At 41.0% G+C, this 27,607-nt stretch overlaps 1 long non-coding RNA gene across 1 annotated transcript in view; it reads left to right on the top strand.

Moving 5' to 3' along the window:
• The window catches only part of LOC102393752, a 57,592-nt gene extending 33,173 nt beyond the window's left edge, over positions 1-24,419 (top strand). The window contains exons 3-4 of the long non-coding RNA XR_006550656.2: positions 24,015-24,147; positions 24,264-24,419. This is a non-coding gene — a long non-coding RNA (uncharacterized LOC102393752). The remainder of the gene's footprint in view (positions 1-24,014; positions 24,148-24,263) is intronic.
• Positions 24,420-27,607: the final 3,188 nt, after the last annotated feature.

The raw sequence follows: 27,607 nt of genomic DNA, 5'->3' as shown, positions 1-27,607 counted from the left end.
AATAGAAAATCTTAACAGACCCATCACAAGCACAGAAATCAAAACTGTAATCAGAAATCTTCCAACAAACAAAAGCCCAGGACCAGATGGCTTCACAGCTGAATTCTACCAAAAATTTAGAGAAGAGCTAACACCTATCCTACTCAAACTCTTCCAGAAAATTGCAGAGGAAAGTAAACTTCCAAACTCATTCTATGAAGCCACCATCACCCTAATACCAAAACCAAAGATGCCACAAAAAAAGAAAACTATAGGCCAATATCACTGATGAACATAGCTGCAAAAATCCTTAATAAAATCATAGCAAACAGAATCCAACAACATATTAAAAAGATCATACATCATGACCAAGTGGGCTTTATCCCAGGGATGCAAGGATTCTTCAATATTCACAAATCAATCAATGGGATACACCATATGAACAAATTGAATGATAAAAAACATATGGTTATCTCAATAGATGCAGAGAAAACCTTTGACAAAATTCAGTCTCCATTTATGATAAAAACGCTCCAGAATGTAGGCATAGAAGGAACATACCTCAACATAATAAAAGCCATATAAGATAAACCCACAGCAAACATTATCCTCAATGGTGAAAAATTGGAAGCAGTTCCCGTAAAGTCAGGAACAGGACAAGGATGCCCACTCTCACCACTACTATTTAACATAGTTTTGGAAGTCCTAGCCACAGCAATTGGAGAAGAAAAACAAATAAAAGGAATCCAGATTGGAAAAGAAGAAGTGAAACTCTCACTGTTTGCAGATGACATGATCCTTCTACGTAGAAAACCCTGAAGACATCACCAGAAAGTTACTAGAGCTAATCAATGAATATAGTAAAGTTGCAGGATATAAAATTAACACATAGAAATCCCTTGCATTCCTATACACTAACAATGAGAAAACAGAAAGAGAAATTAAGGAAACAATTCCATTCACCATTGCAATGAAAAGAATAAAATACTTAGGAATAAATCTACCTAAAGAAACAAAAGACCTATATCAGTTCAGTTCAGTTCAGTTCAGTCGCTCAGTCGTGTCCTACTCTTTGCGACCCCATGAATCTCAGCACGCCGGGCCTCCCTGTCCATTACCAACTCCCGGAGTTCACTCAGACTCACGTCCATCGAGTCAGTGATGCCATCCAGCCATCTCATCCTCTGTCATCCCCTTCTCCTCCTGCCCCCAATCCCTCCTAGCAGCAGAGTCTTTTCCAATGAGTCAGCTCTTCGCATGAGGTGGCCAAAGTACTGGAGTTTCAGCTTTAGCATCATTCCTTCCCAAGAAATCCCAGGGCTGATCTCCTTCAGAATGGACTGGTTGGATGTCCTTGCAGTCCAAGGGACTCTCAAGAATCTTCTCCAACACCACAGTTTAAAAGCATCAATTCTTCGGCACTCAGCCTTCTTCACAGTCCAACTCTCACATCCATACATGACCACTGGAAAAACCATAGCCTTGACTAGATGGACCTTTGTTGGCAAAGTAATGTCTCTGCTTTTGAATATGCTATCCAGGTTGGTCATAACTTTCCTTCCAAGGAGTAAGCGTCTTTTAATTTCATGGCTGCAGTCACCTATATAGACAACTATAAAACACTGATGAAAGAAATCAAAGATGACACAAATAGATGGAGAAATAAACCATGTTCATGGATGGAAGAATCAATATAGTGAAAATGAGTATACTACCCAAAGCAATCTATAGATTCAATGCAATCCTTATCAAGCTACCAACGGTATTTTTCAGAGGACTAGAACAAATAATTTCACAATTTGTATGGAAATACAAAAAACCTTAAGTAGCCAAAGCAATCTTGAGAAAGAAGAATGGAACTGGAGGAATCAACCTGCCTGACTGCAGACTATACTACAAAGCCACAGTCATCAAGACAGTATGGTACTGGCACAAAGACAGAAACATAGACCAATGGAACAAAATAGAAAGCCCAGAGATAAATCCATTCACCTATGGACACCTTATCTTTGACAAAGGAAGCAAGAATATACAATGGAGAAAAGACCATCTCTTTAACAAGTGGTGCTGGGAAAACTGGTCAACCACTTGTAAAAGAATGAAACTAGAACACTTTCTAACACCATACACAAAAATAAACTAAAAATGGATTAGAGATCTAAATGTAAGACCAGAAACTATAAAACTCTTAGAGGAAAACATAGGTAAAACACTCTCTGATGTAAATTATAGCAGGATCCTCTATGACCCACCTCCCAGAGGAATGGAAATAAAAGCAAAAATAAACAAATGGGACCTAATTAAGCTTAAAAGCTTTTGCACAACGAAGGAAACTGTAAGCAAGGTGAAAAGACAGCCTTCAGAATGGGAGAAAATAATAGCAAATGAAGCAACTGACAAAGAATTAATCTCAAAAATATACAAGCAACTCCTGCAGCTCAATTCCAGAAAAATAAGTGAACCAATCAAAAAATGGGCCAAAGAACTAAACAGACATTTCTCCAAAGAAGACATACAGATCACTAACAAACATCTGTATGTCTCAGATGCTCAACATCTGAAAGATGCTCAGCATCAAAAAGATGCTTGACATCACTCATTATCAGAGAAATACAAATCAAAACCACAATGAGGTACCATCTCACACCGGTCAGATGGCTGCTATCAAAAAGTCTACAAACAATAAATATTGGAGAAGGTGTGGAGAAAGAACCCTCTTACACTGTTGGTGGGAATGCGAACTAGTATAGCCACTATGGAGAACAGTGTGGAGATTCCTTAAAAAACTGGAACTAGAACTGCCTTATGATCCAGCAATCCCACTGCTGGGCATACACACTGAGGAAACCAGAAGGGAAAGAGACACGTGTACCCCAATGTTCATTGCAGCACTGTTTACAATAGCCAGGACATGGAAGCAACCTAGATGTCCATTGGCAGACGAATGGATAAGAAAGCGGTGGTACATATACACAATGGAATATTACTCAGCTATTAAAAAGAATGCATTTGAATCAGTTCTAATGAGGTGGATGAAACTGGAGCCTATTATACAGAGGGAAGTAAGTCAGAAAGGAAAACACCAATACAGTATACTAACACATAAATATGGAATTTAGAAAGATGGTAACGATGACGCTATATGCGAGACAGCGAAAGAGACACAGATGTAAAGAACAGACTTTTGGACTCTGTGGGAGAAGGCAAGGGTGGGATGATTTGAAAGAATACCATTGAAACATGTATATTATCATATGTGAAATAGATCGCCTGTCCAGGTTTGATGCATGAGGCAGGGTGCTTAGGGCTGGTGCACTGGGATGACCCTGAGGGATAGGATGAGGAGGGAGGTGGGAGGGAGGTTCAGGATGGGGAACACATGTACACCCATGGCTGATTCATGTGAATGTATGGCAAAAACCACCACAATATTGTAAAGTAATTAGCTTCCAATTAAAAGAGAAAATACAACACTGTAAAAAAAAAAAAATTCAATGATAACCTGTATATGCCTAGGCTATGCCAGCAAATAACAAAGATTATCAAGTTCTATCTAAGTGTAAAAAAAAAGTTGCTCATGAAACAAAAACTTCTTTCATAGTGATGTTTTAATGGCATGATGTTATCCTAGCTTAAATGCTGTCAGATGGAATGACTTTGCTCTCTAAAGGTGACATGGGTCAGATAGAGCTATTTTCAGATAAGAGATTGGTCAGTTTAGTTGTAACTTCTATTTCTCTAAAAAATGTGCAATATATAAATATATGCATATTTGGTATCATACTTTTATTGGATCAAGGCAGATATGGGAACCCTAAAATTTTCCGTAAGTTGTATTTTTTTGCATGTGATTCTGGATTTCCCACATTGCCTTCGGCAGCCAGGTCTACGGACCTGAACAATGGTTAATGTTTAAAAAGGTACAGAGTGTTCTGGTTAGCAGCCCTGCTCATTTCCTCTTCCTGATGGTGCTGTGGTGATTGTAGGTCTCAATAAAGGGCTTTTCATGACATAAAAATACATGAGAACTGATGCTCAAATCATACTGAATGTGAGATTAAAGTTCCTTGAAGATAAAGAAGTTGCAGCCTTAAAAAAGAAAAAAGAAAAACCTGAATTAGCTTGGATCTTTATGGGGATAGGTTTATAGTGGTACATGGAAATAATCCACAGGCACCACTGAAATAGGCACAAGGATTTCAGACAGGAAATAAAGGAAATGCTGCGTTAAACTGAAAGCACAGTGGGATTTAAATAAGCCAAAGAGAGATTCTCTGGTGAGTGTTTGATCAGGAAGCTGGCATTGGCTCACCCTCTCAACTACAGTAGTGGAAAGAGTGATGTGGTCTGCTCATCAAATCCAGAATACAAAGTGTTTTCCATGGTCCTACGACTATTCTCTTTCCTCTGTTATTAATTCTGTTCTCCTGAATCGCCTGCACAATGGTTTCTGAGGGCAGCGCAGTGCAGCTACTGACATTTCCCATAAATGATATGTCCAGTCCTTTTCCTACCAATCCAATTAGTTCCACTTCCTTCAAATGTTACTCAGCGCTCCTCTGAGAAGCTCTCCCTGGTTACGCTGTGGTCCTTCCTCATCACTGCAAACCATCAGCAGTTATTTGTGGATTGATTTGCTCTGTATTGCTGGGTATTTACTTGCACTGGGCTTGGTCCTGGAGCTACACTGATGAGTAAACCCTAGTCACTGCCTTCATGGAGGTCACAGTCCACATGGAAAAAAATAGTCTAATAAAATGTGATCAAGTTGATGACTGAGATAGGTATGCAGGAGCCTGCACGCACTCATTTTCCAGGGTGTCAGAAGATTTCCTGGAAAATCTGATGCCAGAGTCTTCTAGGATGAGTACAAGCTGAGCAGGTAAAGGAAGATGGGGAAGCACAGATGGGATGTGCAGTAGGTGGAGGAGGCCAGGAACTATATGACAGGCCATGCATGTGCCATGCCATGCGTGGGTACATCAATAATCTTCCATTTGTTTTGAGAAGTTCTCTGAATTCAGGTTCTTTTCTTACAATTAAATTTTAAGATCTTCTAGGGACCTTGTTTTCTAATTATTTTGCCTTCTTCTCCTTGGGTCTATTACAGCAAAGAGTACATACATTCCACCATCCTGGGAAACAGTGCTGACTTCCTGGCCACCTCCAGAGCTAACAAGACTCTATGTGGCCGTGGAAAGACCATTATGTTTTCACCTGCAAGCCAAGACCCTGGAAAACACGCACATCTATGACTCAAATCAAGTATGTGCTGCCTGAATAGAGAAGCCACCCAAACCACTTACCAGAAGCTCCCCCATTCCCATCAAATACCATCATTCAGCTCTTTCATATTCTTAGCTTTTGTGATGGTGCTTTACATTTTAGATTCAAAAAACTCTGTGCCAATATTTTGATTAATATTTCATTGAATAATTAAAAATATCACTGAGCAAGTGTGGAATAGATATTCTAATCATCCTACAAAAACAGAAATTAGTCATTTTTTAATTAAATTATTAAAAGTCCCCTTTTAATAGGGATAGGATTGCCACCTCAAAAGTACAAATGCCGGGTGAGTCACTGTCTTCCCTTGATCCATCTGACTTTACTTAAATGGAGAAGTACTTAATGGGCATGCAGGCCAGTATGTTATGAATCTTTGAAAGCTTAGTTGAGTCCCTCTGATTCCCAACAAGAAGGTGGAATCTCACAGACTGAGGTTGAGGCCTGGGATGTGTGCATTTCTGGCCTCACATTTGGCCTCTAGGTAAACAGACCACCACACTTCCAAGGCTGCCAAATTGCCATCTTTCATGGATGGTTAAATCTCACCCCCTCTCTCATTGCTTGGGGTCAGGGGTAGAGAAGGAAGGAGAGGTAGAACAACATCACGGTAAACTCATTAAAAAACACACCAAACAAGTTTTACAGGCTTTGCTGTCCCAAAGCTGTTGTTTCCAGGTCATGGCTTTAGAGGTGGCAGGTTTTCCCCCTGAGCCCTCCTTCATGGAAACAGCCAGCATCTAGCTTGCCTCTGGAAAGAAGAAAAAAAAAAATCATGGAGCATGGAGGTAGGTGGCAAATTTTGGTCACTGAACCCTGAGCTTTGGAACTCCTAAATAATATGTGAGAACCTTTGTGTCTGGTGGCCCACAAGCAAAGCCTAAATAATATTTTAGTGTGAAGAAACTAAGGGCCTGTTCTAATTCCCCAAACCTTGGTGATATGCTAATAAACAAACACTCCATGGATGAGATGATTAGACAAAAGCCACTTTCAAACCCAAGGTCTGCATCACTGAGGGGAAGAGAGGTAATGCAATAATTCCTATCTGGTTAAACTTCACAGTATCTACGTCAAGTAATGCATTTCAAACATATTAGCAAAACCTGTTCATGAACACTTCGGGAAAGCAAATTATGCAAACTGATTGGCTTTCGCTCTCACCCTAGTGTCCTTATTTTTGTATTAGAGATAGTCATTTGTTATTGTTTGGTCACTAAGTCACGTCTGACTCTTTGCAACCCCATAAACTGTAGCCCTCCAGGTTCCTCTGTCCATGGAATTCTCAAGGCAAGAATGCTGGAGTGAGTTGCCATTTCCCTCTCCAGGCAATCTTCTCAACCCAGGGATTGAACCCTCATCTCCTGCATTGGCAGGCAGATTCTTTACCATTGAGCCACCAGAGAAGCCCTAGTAGTACTCAACTCAGTAAGACAGTTATATTAATAAGAACCCGTGGTATAGCACAAGGAACACTACTCAATACTGTAATGACCTATATGGGGAAACGATCTTAAAAAGAGTGGAAATATATGTATGTACAACTGAACTGCTTTGCTGTACAGCAGAAACTAACACAACACTATAAACCAATTCTACTCTAATAAAAATTAATGTTAAGAAGGACAGTTACAAAGATGACACAAGATTAGACTTCTAAGTCCTCACACACTAGACATATAAAGATGATCTGCTTCCTTCTTTTCTCCTACTATTCTTTCCATCTTGGTAGTTGATCACCTAACCAACTCAGGGTGCTTCTGTGTTCATGATTTCTCTCCTGGGAAGATCTGAATACTCCTCTAGGATGGGGCCCTTGTCTGAGGTGCTTCCCACAGAAGGCTGTGTGTAGTAGGTTAGACAGTAGGCGCTCCATGGAGACATATTTCTAAACCTGCACGAATGGCTTCACTCTTGTCTTCCTTTTCTTCTCTCTCAATCACGTACAGAAGATGATGGGACAGCATAAAATGCTTTTCAATACTTCTATGGCTTTCCCCAGATTTAAAAACTACAAACTGACAGGAATGAAACTGAAGGAGAAAAGTATTTCTTAACATACATTGGCTCTGGAGAAGGGAATGGCAACTCACTCCAGCATTCTTGCCTTGAGAATTAGATGGACAGAGGAACCTGGTGGGCTATAGCTCATGGGGTGGCAAAGAGTTGGACACGATTGAGTGACTAACACACGCACAACATACATTGGTCTAATTAAAGGACGGTGCCTGAATTTCCCAACCAGGACAGCATTACTGGAGAAATTACCCTCTAAGCAGTTTGAAAATACGGTCTCAGCAATGTGTAAGTTTAAAGCAATTATCTGGTCAATGGGGCATTTTACAGATAACTCCATAGCTTTCCTAAATACAACTCTGTACTCCATTGTAAAACACCAGCATGCCTGCAGCTGTTTATTGATACCATCAACCAAGAGGCAGGGAATATTTGGGGAGACTTGGGCTCCTACAGGTTCTACAGGGTGCTTTCCAGGTGGCACTAGTGGTAAAGAACCCACTTGCCAATGCAGGAAACATAAGAGACAAGGGTTGGTTTGATCCCTGGGTCGGGAAGATCCCCTGGAGGAGGGCATGGCAACCCACTCTCTTGCCTGGAGAATCCCATGGACAGAGGAGCCTAGTGGGCTATACAGACCATGAGGTCACAAAGAGTTGGACATGACTGAAGTGACTTAGCACACATGCATGGGCTTCTACAGATAGATGATTTTGATTCACAGATACAGAAGGACATTTGAGATGACCAAATCTTTCATTTTACAGATGAATAAGCTAAAGCCAGAGAAATGATCATTTGCCTTCAATCACAGGGCTAGTTAGAAGTTGAGCGAGGTGGAAATACCTATAGCCAATAGTTGCTAGTCCAACCCATTCATTTAAAAGATGTTTATTAAATGCTTACTCCTTGGAAGGAACGTTATGACCAACCTAGATAGCATATTCAAAAGCAGAGACATTACTTTGCCAACAAAGGTTTGTCTAGTCAAGGCTATGGTTTTTCCTGTGGTCATGTATGGATGTGAGAGTTGGACTGTGAAGAAGGCTGAGCGCTGAAGAATTGATGCTTTTGAACTGTGGTGTTGGAGAAGACTCTTGAGAGTCCTTTGGACTGCAAGGAGATCCAACCAGTCCATTCTGAAGGAGATCAGCCTTGGGATTTCTTTGGAAGGAATGATGCTAAAGCTGAAACTCCAGTACTTTGGCCACCTCATGCAAAGGGTTGACTCATTGGAAAAGACTGATGCTGGGAGAGATTGGTGGCAAGAGGAGAAGGGGACGACAGAGGATGAGATGGCTAGATGGCATCACTGACTCAATGGACGTGAGTCTGAGTGAACTCTGGGAGTTGGTGATAGACAGGGAGGCCTGGCGTGCTGCAATTCATGGGGTCACAAAGAGTCAGACACGACTGAGTGACTGATCTGATCTGATCTGATGAACTTAATATATTAGAAATATTGACTACTACAACATGATCCTTATATACTCAGGGAGTGTATAGTCTAAGAAGGGAAGACAGACATGAGAAACATTTTTATAGCACAATGTGGAGTAGTAGGTGTAAAGGGTACCAGGAGAGGCAGGTAAGGAGATGTGAGGCACTCACTTTGGGCTCAAAATTTAAAGGGACACCAGAAACTAGGTAATCAAGATAAAGAGTACTATCAAGATTAAGTTCAGTACCACTCATTTTTTCCTTTTGTTTCAAGTTCCAGTGTGGCTCAGCATGGCACCATTGCTAATCCTGTCTTTATCTAACTTTATCTAACATGTTCATATTTTGTTCATCATTAACTTTTTGCATTAATTAAAACAAATTTTTTTTGACATGTACACACTACTTTATTTATGTATTTGGCTGTGCTAGGTCTTCATTGCTTTCTCTAGTTGTGGAGATCGGGGACTACTCTCCAGTTTGAGTCATGAACTTCTCATTGCAGTGGCTTCTCTTGTTGCAGAGCACAGGCTCTAGAGTGTGCAGTCTTCAGTAACTGAGGCACACGGGCTTAGTTGCTCTGTGGCATATGCAACCTTCCCGGACCAGAGATCGAACCAATGTCCCCTGCATTAGCAGACGGATTCTTATCCATGCACCACCAGGGAAGTTCAACTTTTTGCATTAATTTTGATTGTTAGAGTAATATATTAAAATGCTCTTTATCTGCATTGCTGAGTGTTTTTGGTGCTCTCCACTAACACTTTGTACCTTAAGCAGGGACCTCTCTCTGCTTGCCAGGGGAATATAGGGGACACTGCATAAGAATGGGAGGAAAGAGGATTCTTTGTGCATGAGTTCCAGCAGAATTGCCAGGTTTTCAGATTTTGCTTCCAAGAGACCTACAGGTGAAGAGGTAGAACCTTTTCAGCCAGAGCAGCTCTGCCTTGATCTATTTTTTTGGCTAACATTTTGGGTAAGCGTTTGTTGGATTCCTGGTTTGGTAGAAAGGGATTTTTAGGTCTAAAACGTGTTTCAAAAGTTCCTGCAGCAACGAGAAAAGACTAGATTCATACGCATAAGACCCATCACATGCAACGTGGGGCTTTTCTAGATTCATATGCATAAGACCCATCACGTGCAACGTGGGGCTTGACTTAGGGGTTGAGGGTCAGAATAAATAGATGAAGCAGACAAGGCATCAAGGTCCAAAGAAGCCAGAGGCTGATTGACCCACCAGAGATGTCATGGGTATCAAAGCTCAGCTGTCTGCTTTCGTCCCTAGCTCCCCTTGGAGAGAATGTTAGCACATGTCTGCTCATTTTACTGGACCAAATGGCTTGCATGCCTTTCTTGTCCACCAGAGAAAGGGCCAAGAAGGATAATTTTTTAAAAAAATTTGACTATCACACCAGAAAGTGTGCTTTTCTCAGACAAACACTCAATAGATTGTGAGGGGAAGGACAGAGCCAGAGAAAGAAAGCATCTCAGAAATGATTCCTAAAACTGAACTGAGTACAATGTAGTCAGAACTTTAAGGGGGCTGTCACATTGCACAGCTCTGTGGGGGTGACTTCTCATTGTGGTCTGTGTCCGTAGCACCCTGTGGAGTCACACAGAGCACAGCTGGTTGAGTATACAAGGCAGCAATAGTTTATGAGAGTCTTCAAAATACCACAAGTGAATAACAGCTGTGTTCATACTTGGCCATCCTCATTCAACCTATCAGACTTTATGTTTATTAACAAGTTAGATTTTGACATTCTGGAAATTTTCTCCATCAAGATGGTTCACTTTTTATTCTCTTGAATCCCTGCAATTATTAGGGAAGGAGGAGGGATGTGTGTATAGTGAGAAGTGATGAAGGGGACAGGAAACTGGGAGGCCACTGAAAGTAAAATCGGCTAAGAAAGATTTCAAGATCAGAGGCAAATTTATTATATTGGTTGGGTTATATAAAAACAAATCTGGTAAGGGCAAGTTTCAGGGCAGAAGATGCAAAATGGACCCTCATAAACTCCCAGCAAGGTATAACTTGTTATTTCTGAATGGCTCTGTGGGGGTATGTGTTCAAAGTCTAAATTATATGCATATTTAAAAATTTAAAGCAGGTTTTTAAACTATGTATAGAGTAACATCACTTTGCCAACAAAGGTCCATATAGTCAAACCTATGGTTTTTCTAGTAGTCACGTATGGATGTGAAAGTTGGTCCATACAGAAGGCTGAGTGCCAAAGAACTGATGCTTTCAAATTGTGGTGCTGGAGAAGACTCTTGAGAATCCCTTGGACCACAAGGAGATCAAACCAGTCAATCTTTGTTTTTTGAATTTTTTTTTCAATTTATTATTTTTTTAATTGAAGGATAATTGCTTAATAGAATTGTGTTGGTTTCTGCCAAACATCAACATGAATCAGCCATAGATATACTTAAGTCCCCTCCCTTTAGAATCTCCATCCCACCCTTCTAAGTTGTTATAGAACTCCAGTTTGAGTTCCCTGAGTCATACAGCAAATTCCCACTGGCTATCTATTTTACACATAGTTGAAGCAGGTCAGGCAGCAACAGTTAGAACTGGACATGGAACAACAAACTGGTTCCAAATAGGGAAAGGAATACGTCAAGGCTGTATATTGTCACCCTGCTTATTTAACTTCTATGCAGAGTACGTCATGAGAAACACTGGGCTGGAAGAAGCACAAGCTGGAATCAAGATTGCCAGGAGAAATATCAATAACCTCAGATATGCAGATGACACCACCCTTCTGGCAGAAAGTGAAGAGGAACTAAAAAGCCTCTTGATGAAAGTGAAAGGGGAGAGTGAAAAAGTTGGCTTAAAGCTCAACATTCAGAAAACTAAGATCATGGCATCTGGTCCCATCACTTCATGGAAATAGATAGGGAAACAGTGGAAACAATGTCAGACTTTATTTTTTTGGACTCCAAAATCACTGCAGATGGTAAGTGCAGCCATGAGATTAAAAGACGCTTACTCCTTGGAAGGACAGTTATGACCGACCTAGATAGCACATTAAAAAGCGGAGATATTCCTTTGCTAACAAATGTCCATCTAGTCAAGGCTATGGTTTTTCCAGTGGTCATGTACGGATGTGAGAGTTGGACTGTGAAGAAAGCTGAGCACTGAAGAATTGATGCTTTTGAACTGTGATGGTGGAGAAGATTCTTTAGAGTCCCATGGACTGCAAGGAGATCCAACCAGTCCATTCTAAAGGAGACCAGTCCTGGGTGTTCATTGGAAGGACTGATGCTGAGGCTGACACTCCAATACTTTGGCCACCTGATATGAAGAGTTGACTCATTGGAAAAGACCCTGATGCTGGGGGGGATTGGGGGCAGGAGGAGAAGGGGACGACAGAGGATGAGATGGCTGGATGGCATCACCGACTCAATGGACACGAGTTTGAGTGAACTCCAGGAGTTGGTGATGGACAGGGAGGCCTAGCGTGCTGCAATTCATGGGGTCACAAAGAGTGGGACACAACCGAGCGACTGAACTAAACTGAACTAAATGTAAGTTTCCATGTTACTCTCTCCATAAATCCCACCCTCTTCTTCCTCCCCACTCCCGTGTCCATATGTCTGTTCTCATGTCTCTGCCCTGCAAATAATTTCATCAGTACCATCTTTATAGATTCCATATATATGCATTGCTGCTACTGCTGCCACTAAGTCGCTTCAGTCATGTCCGACTCTGTGTGACCCCATAGATGGCAGCCCACCAGGCTCCACTGTCCCTGGGATTCTCCAGGCAAGAACACTGGAGTGGGTTGCCATTTCCTTCTTCAATGCATGGAAGTGTAAAGTGAAAGAAGTCACTCAGTCGTGTCAGTATTTGTTTTTCTCTTTCTGACTTACTTCACTCTGTATAATAGGCTGTAGGTTCATCCACCTCATTAGAACTGATTCAAATGCATTCTTTTTTATGGCTGAGTAATATTCCATTGTATTTATGTACCACAGATTCTTTATCCATTCATCTTTCGATGGACATCTAGTTTGCTTCCATGTTCTAGCTATTGTAAATAGTGCTACAATGAACACTGGGGTACATGTGTCGTTTCCAACTTTTCAAACCAGTCAGTCTTAAAGGAAATCAACTCTGAACAGTCTGGAAGGACTGTTGCTGAAGCTGACACTCACGTACTTTGGCCACCTGATGTAAAGAGCTGACTCACTGGAAAAGACCCTGATGCTGAGAAAGATTGAAGGCAAAAGGAGAAGGGGATGACAGAGAATGAGATGTTTGGATAGCATCACTGACTCAATGGACATGAATCTGAGCAAACTCCAGAAGATAGTGGAGGACAGAGGAGCCTGGCTAGCTACAGTCTAAGTAGTTGCAAAGAATCGGGCATGACTTAGTGACTGAACACACACATATAATGACTCCACCAAAAATACATAGGGATACAGGGGGAGAAATGTGAGTTTATATGTATGTAAGCAATGATCCTCTGGATACTGTGGTTATGGATGTTTCTTTTTCAGCTTTACTGAGATAGAGTTGACTGACATATAGCATTGTGTAAGTTTAAGGAGTACTGTGTGTTGATCTGATAATTATATACTGCAAATGATTACCATCATAACTCTAGCTAACACCTCCATCACATTATATAATTACCATTTCTTTTGGGGGATGAAAACATTTAAGGTTTATGGGGCTTCCCAGGTGGGGCTAGTGGTAAAGAACCTGCCTATCAATGCAAACTCAGGATACACAAGTTTGATCCCTGGATTGGGAAGATCCCCTGGAGTAGGAAATGGCAACCCACTCCAGTATTCTTGCCTGGAAAATTACATGGACAGAGGAACCTGGTGGGCTATAGTCTATGGAGCTATGAAGAGTCAGACATGACAGAGAGTGCATACACACACATTTAAGATCTACTCTTTTTGCAACTTTGAAGTATATACTGCAGTATTATTAGCTATAATCACCATACTATACATGAGATCCTCAGAACTCATTACTGGAATTTTTTGCCCTTTATCCAACATCTCCCCATAAACCCCACCCTTGGCCCCTGGTAACTACAATTCTACTCTTTTTTCTAACACCTTTTGTAGTTTCTATTACTTTTAAGTGAGTTCATACATACTGCAAGGAGATCCAACCAGTCCATTCTGAAGGAGATCAGCCCTGGGATTTCTTTGGAAGGAATGATGCTAAAGCTGAAACTCCAGTACTTTGGCCACCTCATGCGAAGAGTTGACTCATTGAAAAAGACTCTGATGCTGGGAGGGATTGGGGGCAAGAGGAGAAGGGGATGACAGAGGATGAGATGGCTGGATGGCATCACTGACTCGATGGACGTGAGTCTCAGTGAACTCCAGGAGTTGGTGATGGACAGGGAGGCCTGGCGTGCTGTGATTCATGGGGTCGCAAAGAGTCGGACACGGCTGAGCGACTGATCTGATCTGATCTGATCTGATACAGTATTTGTTTTTCTCTGTCTGACTTATTTCACTTAGATTAATGTCCATAGGTCCATTCATGTTATTAAATGGCAAGATTGCTTTTCCTACTGACTAAAATTTCAGTCTGGCTGAAATTCCTCATGGCTGACTAAAATTTCCTTTTCAAATATATGGGTGATTTTTTTTTTCCCTAATTCTCTCCTTTTACTTTTCTAATTTTTTGGAAAGATTTATTCACTCAACAGACATGTCTTGAGCACCTGTCACATGTCAGGGGTTTTCCAGGTGCAGGAGATACAACAACAAATCTCATGGCACTTAGATTCTAATGGGAGGATCTAGGCAACAAAGGAAATAATAAAGTATGTCATGATATGGAGAAAAATCAAGTGGAGAAGCATATCAGGAACAATGGGGTGGAGATTTGTGGTTCTTATTTTATTTTATTTTTTTTAATATTTATTTTGGGGACTTCCCTCATGGTCCAGTGGCTAAGCTTCCAAGCTCCCAATGCAAAGGGCCCAGGTTTAATCCCTGGTCAGGGCACTGGATCCCCCATGCAACAACTAAGAGTTCTCATGCCATAACTAAGACACAAATAAATATATTAATTTATTTGGCTGTGCTGGGTCTTAGTTGCGGCATGTGGAATCTAGTTCTCTGATCAGGGATCTAACCTGGGCCCCCTGCCTTGGGACCCCAGAGTCTTAGCCACTGGACCACAGAGAAACCCCAGATTGTGGTTTTTTAAAATAAGTGTCAAGAAAGGCTCAGAGAAAGGTGAGATTTAATCAAAAACTGAGTGTCGGTGAGGGAATAAGTCTTTCAGGAGTCTATAGAGAAGTGTTTCCATGCAGAACAAATAACACAATGCAAATAATGCATGAGGCGAGGACAGAGCAACCAAGAGAAGGGAAGGTAGCAGGATCTGACGTTAAAAAGGCTGATCATGTGAAACTAAGGTCTTTACAAGAACTCTACTTCTACTCTGAGTGAGATGGAAAGCCATTGTCTGATTTTGAGCAGCAGAGTTACATGTCCTTGCGTATCCTTTGTTGGTACCCCTCTGGATGTGTTGGGAATAGTTACTAGGAGAGGAAGGTGGAAGCAAGAAGGCCAGTCATGAGGTTCTTTCAACAGTCCAGGGAAGATGTTCTGATGGTTCAGACCGTAGTGGTGGAGACAATGGTATGGTACTAGATATATTCTTAAGATGTGACCAACAGGATTTGCTGAAGGTTTGGATGGATAGAGTGAGGGGGCAAGAGAGATCAAGGAAGACTCCAAGGTTTATGGCGCTAGTTAGAGTTGCCATTGACTGACACAGGTACATCAGTAGGAAGAACAGTTGGGAAGGTGAAGACCAGGGGTTCAGTCTTGGACACACTGTATTTGCAATGTCAGGGAGGGATGGATCTGGAGTTGGGGGTAGGATACAGGTGGGAGAAGGAGCCTAGGCCGGAGTGTTACATTTGGGAGTTTGTTAACACGTCTATGGCCGAGAGACTGAATGAAATGACCAAGAGTGCCTTTAAACAACAAAGAGGTGTCCAAACCCTGGCTTCTGGAACACTCTAGAGTTAAGTTCATGGAGATGATAATGAGCCAGCAAAGGATGCTGAGAAGGAAGAAGTGAAGGCGAAGGATAACCAGGAGCTCATGATATTCTGAGCCTTGTGAAAAGAAAAAGAAAAAAAAACACCTTTTTCAAGGAGAGAGATTCATGATCAGTGTCAACTGCTGTGGATTGGTTAGGTAAAATGAGAGGAAAAGTTGTTCATTGACTACAGCAACTTGAAGGTCATGGCTGACCTTGACAAGAACAGTTTTGGTGGAGTGTGTGCATGAAAGCCTGATTGAAGTGAGTTTAAGAAAGAATGGGAGGAACCGGAACCAGTGAACGAAGACAATTCCTGTGGAGTTTGCTGCAAAGGGGAGAAGAGAAATAGATCTGTCGTTAGAAGTGGAAACGGGGCCCAGCGAAGGGTTCTGTTTATTTGTTTAGAGAGATGGGAAAAATAAGAGTTGTTTTATTGATAATAATGATCCACAAGAAGGAGAGGAAAAATTGATGGTGCAGAAAAGTGAAAAGACACGTTCTGGAGCAGTGTCTGTGCATAGGCAAGGGGGAACTGGCATCCAGTCCGGAAGCAAAGGGAAGGCAGGGCTCAGGTCAGATAGTGGCAGAAGTGGTGTGGGAGAGAGTGGAAGCTATCTTCTGGTGGCATTTATTTTCTCACTGAAATAGGAAGCAAATGTTAAGAAGATGAACACGTATTACTTAAAGACAAGAAAATCAGGAAAAGAAAACTTAAATATGCATGAACTTTCAGTTGGCAACATCACTTCCAGGAATTTTTCTTAAGGAAATCATTAAAGAATTTTGTCAAGATGTTCTCTGGCAGGATTTTTTGTGAAAGCAAAAAGTTAGAAACAATCTAAGAGCCTCACAGTAGCAGACTGGTTCTATTTAACCAATCTATTAATCAGCACTGACTTTCAAATACATGAATTGATATAGAAAGCTATTAACTATGTATGTGGGCTTCCCAGGTGGTGCTAGTGGTAAAGAACACACCTGCCAATGTAAGAGGATGTAAAAGATGCAAGTTCAATCCCTGGGTCTGGAAGATCCCCTGGAGGAGGGCATGGCAACCCACTCCAGTCTTCTTGCCTGGAGAATCTCATGGACAGAGGAGCCATAGGGTCCATAGGGTCTCAAAGAATCGGACACGACTATACATTTAAAAGAAAAACAAAGTTCCCATGTGTGTAAAAAATATATATTTATTTGTAGATACCTATCTATATGTATTTACATGTTTAAAATTGGCAGTCCATGACAAATGGGATCATAGATTTCTGATATTTTTTGTTGACTGTATTTTCTGATCTTTCTATAACAAGCAGAATGAGAAACTTGCAATAAGAAAGCAGCAACACAAGAACCAACTCGGTGTATCTGTGCTGTGTGGCACCTTTAGATGTTTTGGTGACTCTCAAGAGGTCCAGGGCCTCTTTGCCCTGGGTCCTTCCACATCCTGCAGGACCCTCTTGCTTGATCCAACTCAAATGTTGTCTGTATAGTCCTGTTGTATGTCAGCAAGTCCCCTTCAATCCATGCCTGTTAGATGCTGATTGATATCCACAGAAGAAGCTCCTGCCTGCTTGCTAACACATGTATGTATGTCTGGCCTTCTCTCAGAGACTCGCTTGAATTGTGACATACTGCCTGGTGTCGATTAAGTAAGGCCCACTGGCCTGTTAGAAGAGACTGCTGAAATTTCTCAGGAAGACCCTCATGATCATCTCTTGGTCAGATTGGTTTAGGCCATTTGTTACGTATAAAAATAATCATATTACTTGATATGTATCATGGACATTGTCTCAGTAGTATGTGAAGTGGGTATAAAGCATATTTAGAGAGTTATACTTCCACTGATCTGTTGCATGCAATCTAAGTTTAAAAAAGCGTGCTGCCTATGGCACACCTTGAAGACAACCCTTAGCCATCCATTTTTTAGACAGATTGCTGCTCCAAGCCTGTACTGTCCAAGAATTCTGGTGCTCCTCCATCCCACGAGGGATCCTGGGTATTTTTTTGACGGCTATCTGCCTTGTTTCCGCAATGTGCCACTTACCTTTGAAAACAGCTGCTGCACACTTAACATTTCCAGCCCTAAGTTGTCATTTCTCTGAACCATTCGCAACTTATACACTATTAATGTTTGGACTACACTGGATAACTTTGGAGGTTAAAATTGATTCATGCAAATAGATGACTGAGTAAGCAACAGAAACATGACCTAGAATAATCTCACGGTTTGCTATTGCATTAACATGTTTTATAATCTGTTTAACGGCAAACTTGATACTTCCTGAATGTGCCAACCATAACATGCCCTTTTCTGTTTGACAAGAGAAAAAGAAAAACCAGCTTTTTCTTCTCATTCATAATCAAGGAAATTATTAAACTAAGAAAATCTGATTTCCCTTAGTAAATACACTTTCTTGTGCGCTCCTTTTCATTCTGGGTTCTTTTATTATCTTCTTGTGTGGAGCTGGGACAAAGGCACTTCTCAAAGTTGGAATGGTGGCATTTAACCCCAGGTTTATGATTTTCAATACACCTGCCTGACTCTGACCAGAGACCAAAACAAGCATCACCAATAATGGGAGAGATTGACATTATATGTCACTTGATATGAGTCACTGAGAGAAACACCCCCACTTCTATGATGTGTATGTATGTGTGTTAGTTGCTTAATAGTGTCCAACTCTGCAAACCCACAGATGGCAGCCCGCCAAGTCCTCTGTCCATGCGATTCTCCAGGCAAGAATACTGGTGTGGGTTGCCATGTCCTTCTCCAGGGGATCTTCCCAACCCAGGGATCGAACCCAAGTCTCCTGCGTGGCAGGCAGATTCTTTACCATCTGAGTCACCAGGGAAGCCCCCACTTCCATGATAGTTCTGGCAAAATGCAAATGATCATAAGGAAACACCATACAAATCCAAACTGAGGGAGATTCTACAAAACAACTGGTGGAAATCTTCAAAAACATAGCAGTCATGAAAGACAAGTCCAGATTGAAGATCAAAGAGACATCAAAAGTGAAGATGACATATTATCCCGGATTGGAACCAGAAACAGGAGAGAAAAATGGGGGGTGGGGGTAGTACATACTAGAATAATAAGTGAAATTTGAGTGGCATGAATGGATTGCATGGTGATACTGTGTATATGTGGGAGAATGTCCTTGTCTTTTTAACAAATTCACATGGTCATATCTAGTGAAACTAGGGCATTATGTCTGCAACTTTCAATTATTTCAGGGAAATAGCTCACTAGATAGACAAAAGATAAAGATAGACAGAGATAGAAACACACATAGATAACGATAAAACATAAGTATATTTACCATTCCTCTTAAAGTGAGAATGTTCACTATCATCAGAAAACAAACATCTGTAGCTACAGACAGTTATTATTGCAGGCAGACACTTTACCCTCTGAGCCACCAGGGAAGCCCTATTATTATATATAAGATATAAATAGACAGTATCCATCAATCTTTTTTATATCTATCTTACAAAAGTATGGACTTCCTTGATGGCTCAGTGGGTAAAGAATCTGCCTGCAATGCAGAAGACACAGGAGGCATGGGTTCCAGCTCTGGGTCAGGAAGATCCCCTGGAGGAGGGCATGGCAGCCCACTCCAGTATTCTTGCCTGGGAGATCCCATGGACAGAGGAGGCTGGCAGACTACAGTCCACAGGGTCGGAAAGAGTCAGACACGGCTGAGCGTCTGAGCATGTGCACGTATGTGTATGTGTATAATTTGCCTGGGACCCTGAGGGTCTGCTGAGTTAGAGTATGGGTGGGGATGGAGTGCCCGTCGAAAGCCCAGAGGTGGCACTGGCACACAGCCAGCACAGCGGGTCACCCTCTGAGCAAGTCCCCTCAGTTTCAGGAGCTCTTGGGTGGGTCTGGGAAAGAAGGCGCACTTCTGCTTCTCGTCCTGGCTTCTGTCTCACATTCCAAGCCCAGTACCTACTGTCCGTCTCTCTTTGGCTACTTCCCTAGAGTATAGATGCCTGACGATGACTCAGCAAATCGTCCCAAGCCGAGTTTCCCGAAAGCCTAATGTGTTCTCAGAAAACAGATGAAAACAAAAACAAATAATCCGTTTGATTCTAAGTTGAATAAGTCTACATACCCCTTCACAGAAGAGCTCCTTCCTGGACATTTATAAAATGTATTCATTTATAAATGGCTTGCAAACGGCTGCATTTTGCGTAATTCAGTATTTCACAGATGCTTTCGGCCACGGAATGCTTTCCCTCCCACTTAACACCTATCACATAGCAGCCAGTGACATTTGTATTTCTTCAGGTGCTTGGTCCCAAAGCCTGCTGAACTATGAATGACACTGGTGGGAAAAGTGTGAAGGTACTCGGCTCCGGGGACGGCTCACTCAGGGCCTGGCGCAGCCCTTTCTTCTTATTCTCACAGCTCTGCCTTCTTGCCTATGTCAGCTTATATGCGAGGTGACTCCCCTCTTGAGATTTCAAGATGCTGTAAGCAGCAACTGGGTCTAATATTCCTGCCTTCGCGGACAGACAAAGAACATATTGTGCTCATCCTGCTCAGATGAACCCCAACCAGTCCCCAGATCCAGGGAAATGGGATTGCCCTGTTAGCCTGGACCAGCCAGCGCTCACTCATCCATGCATGGCGGCTACACCGTGGGGAGGGGGATGGGATCGATGTTGGGGTGGGGTTATCCGAATGTCCTGCACAATGTGGATCTTAAGCCAAGAGGACTGCGGTCTTGTAACTGCTTGCTCTAGCCACACAACACTCCCCAATCACCCGCTCCTCATGCAGTTCTCGACCAGGTTAACCCGTCCTGGGGTGAGGAAGGGGCCCCCTGAAAGTTGAGGGTAGGGGCAGAGCCAATGGCTGACCCAGTGGCTGTTCACTGAAGAACAGATAAGCGCCAGTGAATTGAGTTGCCTTTTCCATATTTTCCCTTGCTTCCTTTCTTCACGTTCTTTCCCACGATTGGATTTTTCTTTTTCTTTAGCCCCACCGGGCAAGCCTGGTCTCTAGGAATACAGCTATGTTCAGGACACTTCTGAAAAGAGTGCTGAACACAGATTGCTTGCCAGTTCCCCTACTGGAGGCTGAATTCCAAACGTTATTTTCTTTAAGCCTTAATCTCAACCTTTTGCCTCATAATTTCGAAGTAAAACCCTTCTCAAGACAGGTCCTTACAAAGTGCTTAGAACTGAACAATGTGTCATTGTTACACTTGCAGTAATTCCCAAACAGCATCAGTGAATTCAAATATTTGTAATTTGCATGGGTCAGTCGGCTGCAGCCAAGGAGACTCCCATGCCGAGGTTAATGATGTAGCTTTAGTTTGATCTAATGCAAACAATGAACAGAAATCAACACAGGTTGGATTTTCCCGCCTTTCCTGTGAAATAGTTAATACCACAAATACAGTGCTTTCAGAAGATTACATCTAGCTTTGAAGCCCGACCATCACTCATTCATCACCCAAGTGATGAAGGATTCTAGGGCTTAGTTGCCTACCCTAGGAAGCCTCAGAAAGTGCCTGAGCCTGTCCCAGAGCAGGTGTCCAAAATACATATACTCTCTCCTTCCTTCTCTTCTGTCCCCCAATCAATGCCCCAAAGGAAAAGACCCAAGAAATTACTGAAAATTAATGTAACTGGTTACTCCTACAGCTACTTTCTGGTTGCCATTCCTGAAATTATCAGCTTTTCGTTATTAGATTACTGCCTAATTCATTTGATAAGTCACTAGTGATGAGGTGTGTTATCACACACACACATGCACACACACGTTTCTAAAATTGAAATATTGTTAATTGATAAAATAGGTATAAATATAGTTATTTCATAAAATGGATGCTGTTATTAGTTCCTGGTGATTAGCAGGTATTAGCAAAGTGATTTAGTTATGCATCTATATATATATATATACACATATATTATTTCTCATATTCTTTTCCATTATGGTTTATTACAAGATGTTGAATATAATTCCCCTGTTGCTTATTTTATAAACAATGGTTTGTATCTGCTAATTCTAGACTCCTAATTTATCCCTTCCCTCTCCTTTCCCCTTTAGTAACCATAAGATTGCTTTCTATATCTGTGAGTCTGTTTCTGTTTTGTAAATAAGTTCGTTTGTGTCATATTTTACATTATTCCACATATAAATGATATCATATGATATTTGTCTTTCTCTGACTTACTTCACTTAGTGTGATCATCTCTGGGTCCACCCATGTTGTTGTAAATGTTATTATTTCATTCTTTTTATGGCTGAGTACTATTCCATTCACACATTTTAATGTGAGAACTTCAATGCTTCAATTAAAAATAGTGATGGGAGCTGAGAAACTTAAGCCTTCTCCTCACCATCAAGTACTTGCTACTCAAGTCAACCTTAGCAATGAATTTGGTTTAAATTTTTAGGGTCCCTTTGGGCTACAAGTAACTCCTTAAAACCTGATGCTTATCAAATACCTGCCTCAGAGAAGAGTCGGAGCCAAACAATTATGAGAGTTTCTTGAGGCTCATAACTCCACAAGGCCACCTTAGATGTGTGAATCTCCTTTACTCCCAGAATGACTTCTGCATTGACCAGTTCAGCAGATGTAACACAGGATCATAGAATCTCAAGAGAGGAGCTGGGCTTGAATGTTCCATGGTCTATTATAAGCTACAATTTTCTTGCCAATTGGTAAGCTAACCTCCCTTGAGCTATCTTCTGCTCGGCAGAGTCATCGAGATTCTTACCTTCTTTATGCTGACATATATCCTTCTAAAAATCCCTGTATTACCTGAAACAAATCAAGTGAATGTCTAATCTTTGAACCCACAATAATTTAGCTCAGAGTTCTCACGTTTTCCAAATCTTCTCTTCTCTGCAAATGTTTAACCATCTGCAAATGTTTAAACCCTCCTTCTGAAATGACTTCCAGTTGCTGCAGCTTCTCTGCCTGCCCCCCTCATCTATCCTCTCTAAAGTTCTCAATCCTACCTCCTCACCTCCAACAACCAGCATCAAAAAGAAGCACATCAGACAGCTGCCCATTCTAAGCATGTGCTCTGTATCTCCAGCATAAACAGAAGGCTTTTATGAAACCAAACATGTACCTTCTTTTCACTCTTTTGAATGATCAGAGTAGAGATTTTTCTTCCTAATCAGTACCATGGCTCCCAAAGATTGTTAGAACCAAGCTCATGAAGAATGAACGCAAAAGAATGATTATGGTTTTGAGGGGAACATGATGAGTCTTCTTTTGATCTCCTGACCACCCATCTTCACTGGGTAAAATAAACAAAGGTATTGACTCATTTCAATTTACTTAGCTGGTACTTAGAAAATAAGTATCTGAAAGAATATGTCAATGTTTTTATGTGTATTCAGTTTTTGACTGCAAGTCCAGATGGCTCAGTGGTAAAGAATCTGCCTGCAATTGCAGGAGATGGTGGTCCAACCCCTGGGTCAGCAAGATCCCCTGGAGAAGGAAATGGAAACCCACTCCAGCATTCTTGCCTGGCGGGTCACAGTCCAAGGGGTTGCAAAAGTCGGACGTGACTTATCAGTTAAACCACAACAATAGAAAACCTAATAACTGCATAAACTGTAGGATATTACTGAATGCTGGCATCTAAAGCTGGATGCATTAGAAAAGTCTGTGCTTTTGTTTTTGTTTTGCACTCAAGGTTAGAATCTGTGACTCTGCCTCTAGAATTCTGCTTGGCATTTTCACATAACTGTGTTCAAGACAGAAAGTTCTGAAAATAATGGAGCCACCAGCAGACTTCCCCTCCCATCTCAGTCAGCACGGAGGCACCAGGCCAATCTGAGCTATAGAGAAGCAAGGAAGTGCTGGCAAGGGAGGTCATGACCAGGGAAAGCGTCTGCTTCATTGTGTTTAGAATATTTTAAAAAATAGAGCTTTATTTTATTCTAAAAGTTAATACATAATTATTTAGAAATTTTGTGGAAAAAAAGTTTTCCCAATGGCATGGCCCAAAGTCGTTTTTCAGTGTACTATTTTTAACACTGTTCTAATCGTACTGTACAGTGTGAATTTTTTCCTTTTTTTTTTCATTTAACATGGTTATTTTAAAGCTCTATGGTTTTTGAAATACAGCTACCATTTTGAAATAAAATAATATAGAAGCCAAAGGAAGCAAGATGGGACAGTGGAAAGAGGGCTGGCTCAGGAGTGAGGAGAACAGGCTTGTGGCCCGGGCCCTGGTACTAATCCATCACTGTATTCCTGTTTCCTCGAAATAGAGAACTGTGTTTCCTTAGTTCCCGCATTTCCAAGTCTTCAAGATCATGAGAGCTGTACCTTTGAGACACCCAAGCACACTGTCCAGATGCGGACTCAACACAGAAGGTCAGGACCACAAAGACAAGCAGACAGGTGAACTGGAGGCTACCACCGAATGAACTGAATGCCCGATACATAATAACGTAAGATATAATACATAATATGTACTACACGACATTAATATAATACCAGTCCTTCTTATTTTTCAGTGGAAGTCAGAAAGCTGCATGTTAATGTGAAATTATTCACTTTTTAAACATGGGCTGAGGCTGAAGGTCTGATGCTGAAGCTGAATCTGCAGAGGCATTGGAAAAGACCTTGATGCTGGGAAAGACTGAAGCCAAAAGGAGAAGGGGGCAGCAGAGAATGAGATGGTTGGATGACATCACTGACTCAATGGACATGAATTTGGGCAAAATCCAGGGGATAGTGAAGGTCAGGGAAACCGGGCGTGCTGCAGCCCATGGGGTCGCAAAGTCAGATACGACTTAGCAACTGAACAATAACAAAACATGGGCACATAATTTGAAAAACAAAATACTTTAGAAGCCAAACAAAACGTGTCTGCTAAACGCAGTCTGCAACTCTGGCTAAACTAGTGGCCAACTTGAGCAACACCAGATAAAAAGATGTACAGGTATATCACAGAGGAGTGCTAAGAAGAGCTGCTTATAAGACATTTTGGCTACACCGCTACTGGGTTATTAGAATCCATCTAAAATATCGACTGTTTATATTAATGTTGAATAAATATAGTCTATGATTTTATCATCTCTAGTGTTTTACATTGATGGTAATTGATAATTACTTCCCATTGCTGTTTCCAAAACACCCCGGGGTAGGAGCTGAGCTTTGATGTGCTCTTTTGAATACATGTGTGCTGTACAGGAAACAGATATCTGAGTCAGGACCCTACTAGGCCACGACTCCTTTCATATGTGTGTTTCATGTTCATGATTTTTTGTGGTTCAAAATCAAGTCCTGTGTCTTTTGTCTCAATCATTCAGGGTAAGGACAAAATGAAAATGAAAAAGTCTTATGAAATGAAAAATGATGAAAGTCTTAGACAGGAGTTCCCTTGAGAAAGAACCGCCACCGCAAGCAGTTTGCTCTCTTCTCACACTGATGTTGCATCTTTAATCTCTCTTTTGCAGAGAGACAATGAACGATCAACGTCACCAGTCACCGCGGGCCTTCGCGCTCTGTGGTTTAGACTCCCACTAGCTGAGAGCAGGGCAGAAAGAGGATTTGACAACTTTGAACTTTCTATGAGATTTTTGCCTTCACCACAGTGGTTATTAGAGTTCTAAAAAGGCAACAGCTCCCTACAAGAACGTCGAGTTTCTAAATGATTCATCTTCTCACAGACCTTGATATTTAATCCAGGTGTAGGAATAAACAGTAGCCCTTGGGTCCTCTCCTCGGGGCTTGGAAAGGCTTCAGTGAAATTCTATAGCAAAAGGCCCCTGTGCTTCCCCTGACTTTCTTTGTTCTACCAACTTTTTATCTCTGAAAAGCAGAGGGATTTCCTTTGGGGATTAAGCTGAGGAAACAATTTAAGGTAGCGATAGTGTTTCATTAGCATCATGAGACGCAAAAATATCCTGAAGTCAATTCTACAAGCAGCTCTTTGCCCCGATCTTGGAAGGTTCCCCCTGTATATCCAGCAGAGAGGATCACAATCCCTTGCCTCAGTGAGGCTTCTCATCCTCTGATCTGGCCTCACCAATATCTTGGACAAACCGTAGTGGTTTTTTGAGTAAGGCAGAGAGGTGTCTCACCTGAATGCGATACATGCCTTTTTTTTTTTTTTTTTTTTTTACTTTTTCATTTTAAACTTTTTACCCATTTTATTTTACTAACATGAAATCATTTTGAAATATGGCTGATTCACGTTGTTGTACAGCAGAAACTGGGGCTTCCCTGGTGGCTCAGTCGATAAAGAATCCGCCTGTAATGCACAAGACCTGGATTTGATCCCTGGGTCAGGAAGATCCCTTGGAGAAGAAAACAGCAACCCACTCCAGTACTCTTGCCTGAGGAATCACATGGACAGAGGAGCCTGGTGGGCTATACAGTCCATGGGCTTGCAAAAGAGTTGGACACAACTTAGTGACTAAACCACCACCACATCAGAAACTAAAACAACATTGCAAAGCAAGTTTATTCCAATAAAAAAATAAAAGGAAATGAAACATTCCGAAAAAAAGATAACTTAGAATAAAATTTTAAACACACACACACACGAAATGAATAGGTCCTATTCTCATCCTGATGTGCCCTGGTTTTGAGTCACTGAAAGGAACAGAGGTAGAAGACTAAGACAGACGATTACTTTTCTTAATGACAGACCTTAGAAGCTTCTGTTCAAAGAAGACGTGCAAGTGAAGAGTTTCCTGTTCACAGAAGGCCAGTGTGTACTCTACAGATTGCTCCTCCTCACACTTCTTATTCCAAACCCGGAGTCTGCAGAAGGATGAGGATAAGACCGTAAAAGAAAAGGATTTGTGTCAAAAGCTACTAATGCTAGCCTGACATATCCATCTCCTGTCAACACAGAGCTAGATAAAAAGTACATACTTAGCTGCTATTCAAGAGCCACTGAAAAAAACCTTGAAATAAACAGCATATATCACATTCTATTAGATTTCTCAAAATTTTACATTCTGATTGATGCCTGACATTTACTTTAAAAATGTTCAGTAGTAGTAACCTGAATGAACAAATTTTAAAGTAACCATGAAATAACCGCGACTGTATTAATTACTCTTGAAGCCCTACCAGTAACTGTGTTTTTATTTTGATTTTTTTTATTTTTTTAAAATTTTATTTTATTTTTAAGCTTTGCAATATTGTATTAGTTTTGCCAAATATTAATTACTTTTGAAGTAAAACAAGTTTTATTCTCTTTTGGTTAATGATTAACCTCAACATTTTCAAAGTGCCAACTATTTTTTTCACATTTCCTTATATAACATTTTTATATTTTCCTTTTACTTATTATGATCACTCTTTACATTTTTAGGGAGACATTTGGTTCATACTTTCATTATTTTGGCTATATCTCATCTAATTTGACATATCACATATCTACTTGCATTTAAAAATACTCTTCACTACATTTGGGAGTTTACTATCTGGCCTGAATATTATTCAGTTAAGTTTACTTTTTCATGTTTTCTGATTAGTAAATCTGATTTTATGATTTACTCTCTGGATATATGGAATACAGAGTTGTGACTTACTTATGTGTTACAGTATGTGGTCAACATTTGTATTAAATACACTTGGACAAAAAAGCAAACTTGGTTATATTTCAATATAATTTTCACACATATGTTAAATCTACTGTATTAATTTTGTATCACTTTGTGTCATGTGGATTAACTAAATTCTACTTATGAGCTGTTGATATTCCTAATTACATTATGTATTGTATTTCTGCCAATTTTTTCTATTCATGTACTTTATAAACTTAGAAGTTTAAGGTGATTGAGTTATTTTTCCTACAGCTTTGGGTTGTGAAACCTACCTTATTATGAGAAGAATTTCA

The sequence above is a fragment of the Bubalus bubalis genome, chromosome 4 (assembly GCF_019923935.1).
Source record: "Bubalus bubalis isolate 160015118507 breed Murrah chromosome 4, NDDB_SH_1, whole genome shotgun sequence".
Taxonomy (NCBI): domain Eukaryota; kingdom Metazoa; phylum Chordata; class Mammalia; order Artiodactyla; family Bovidae; genus Bubalus; species Bubalus bubalis.
The sequence above is the reverse complement of the archived record's forward strand: the minus strand, read 5'-3'. Positions and strand labels throughout refer to the sequence as shown.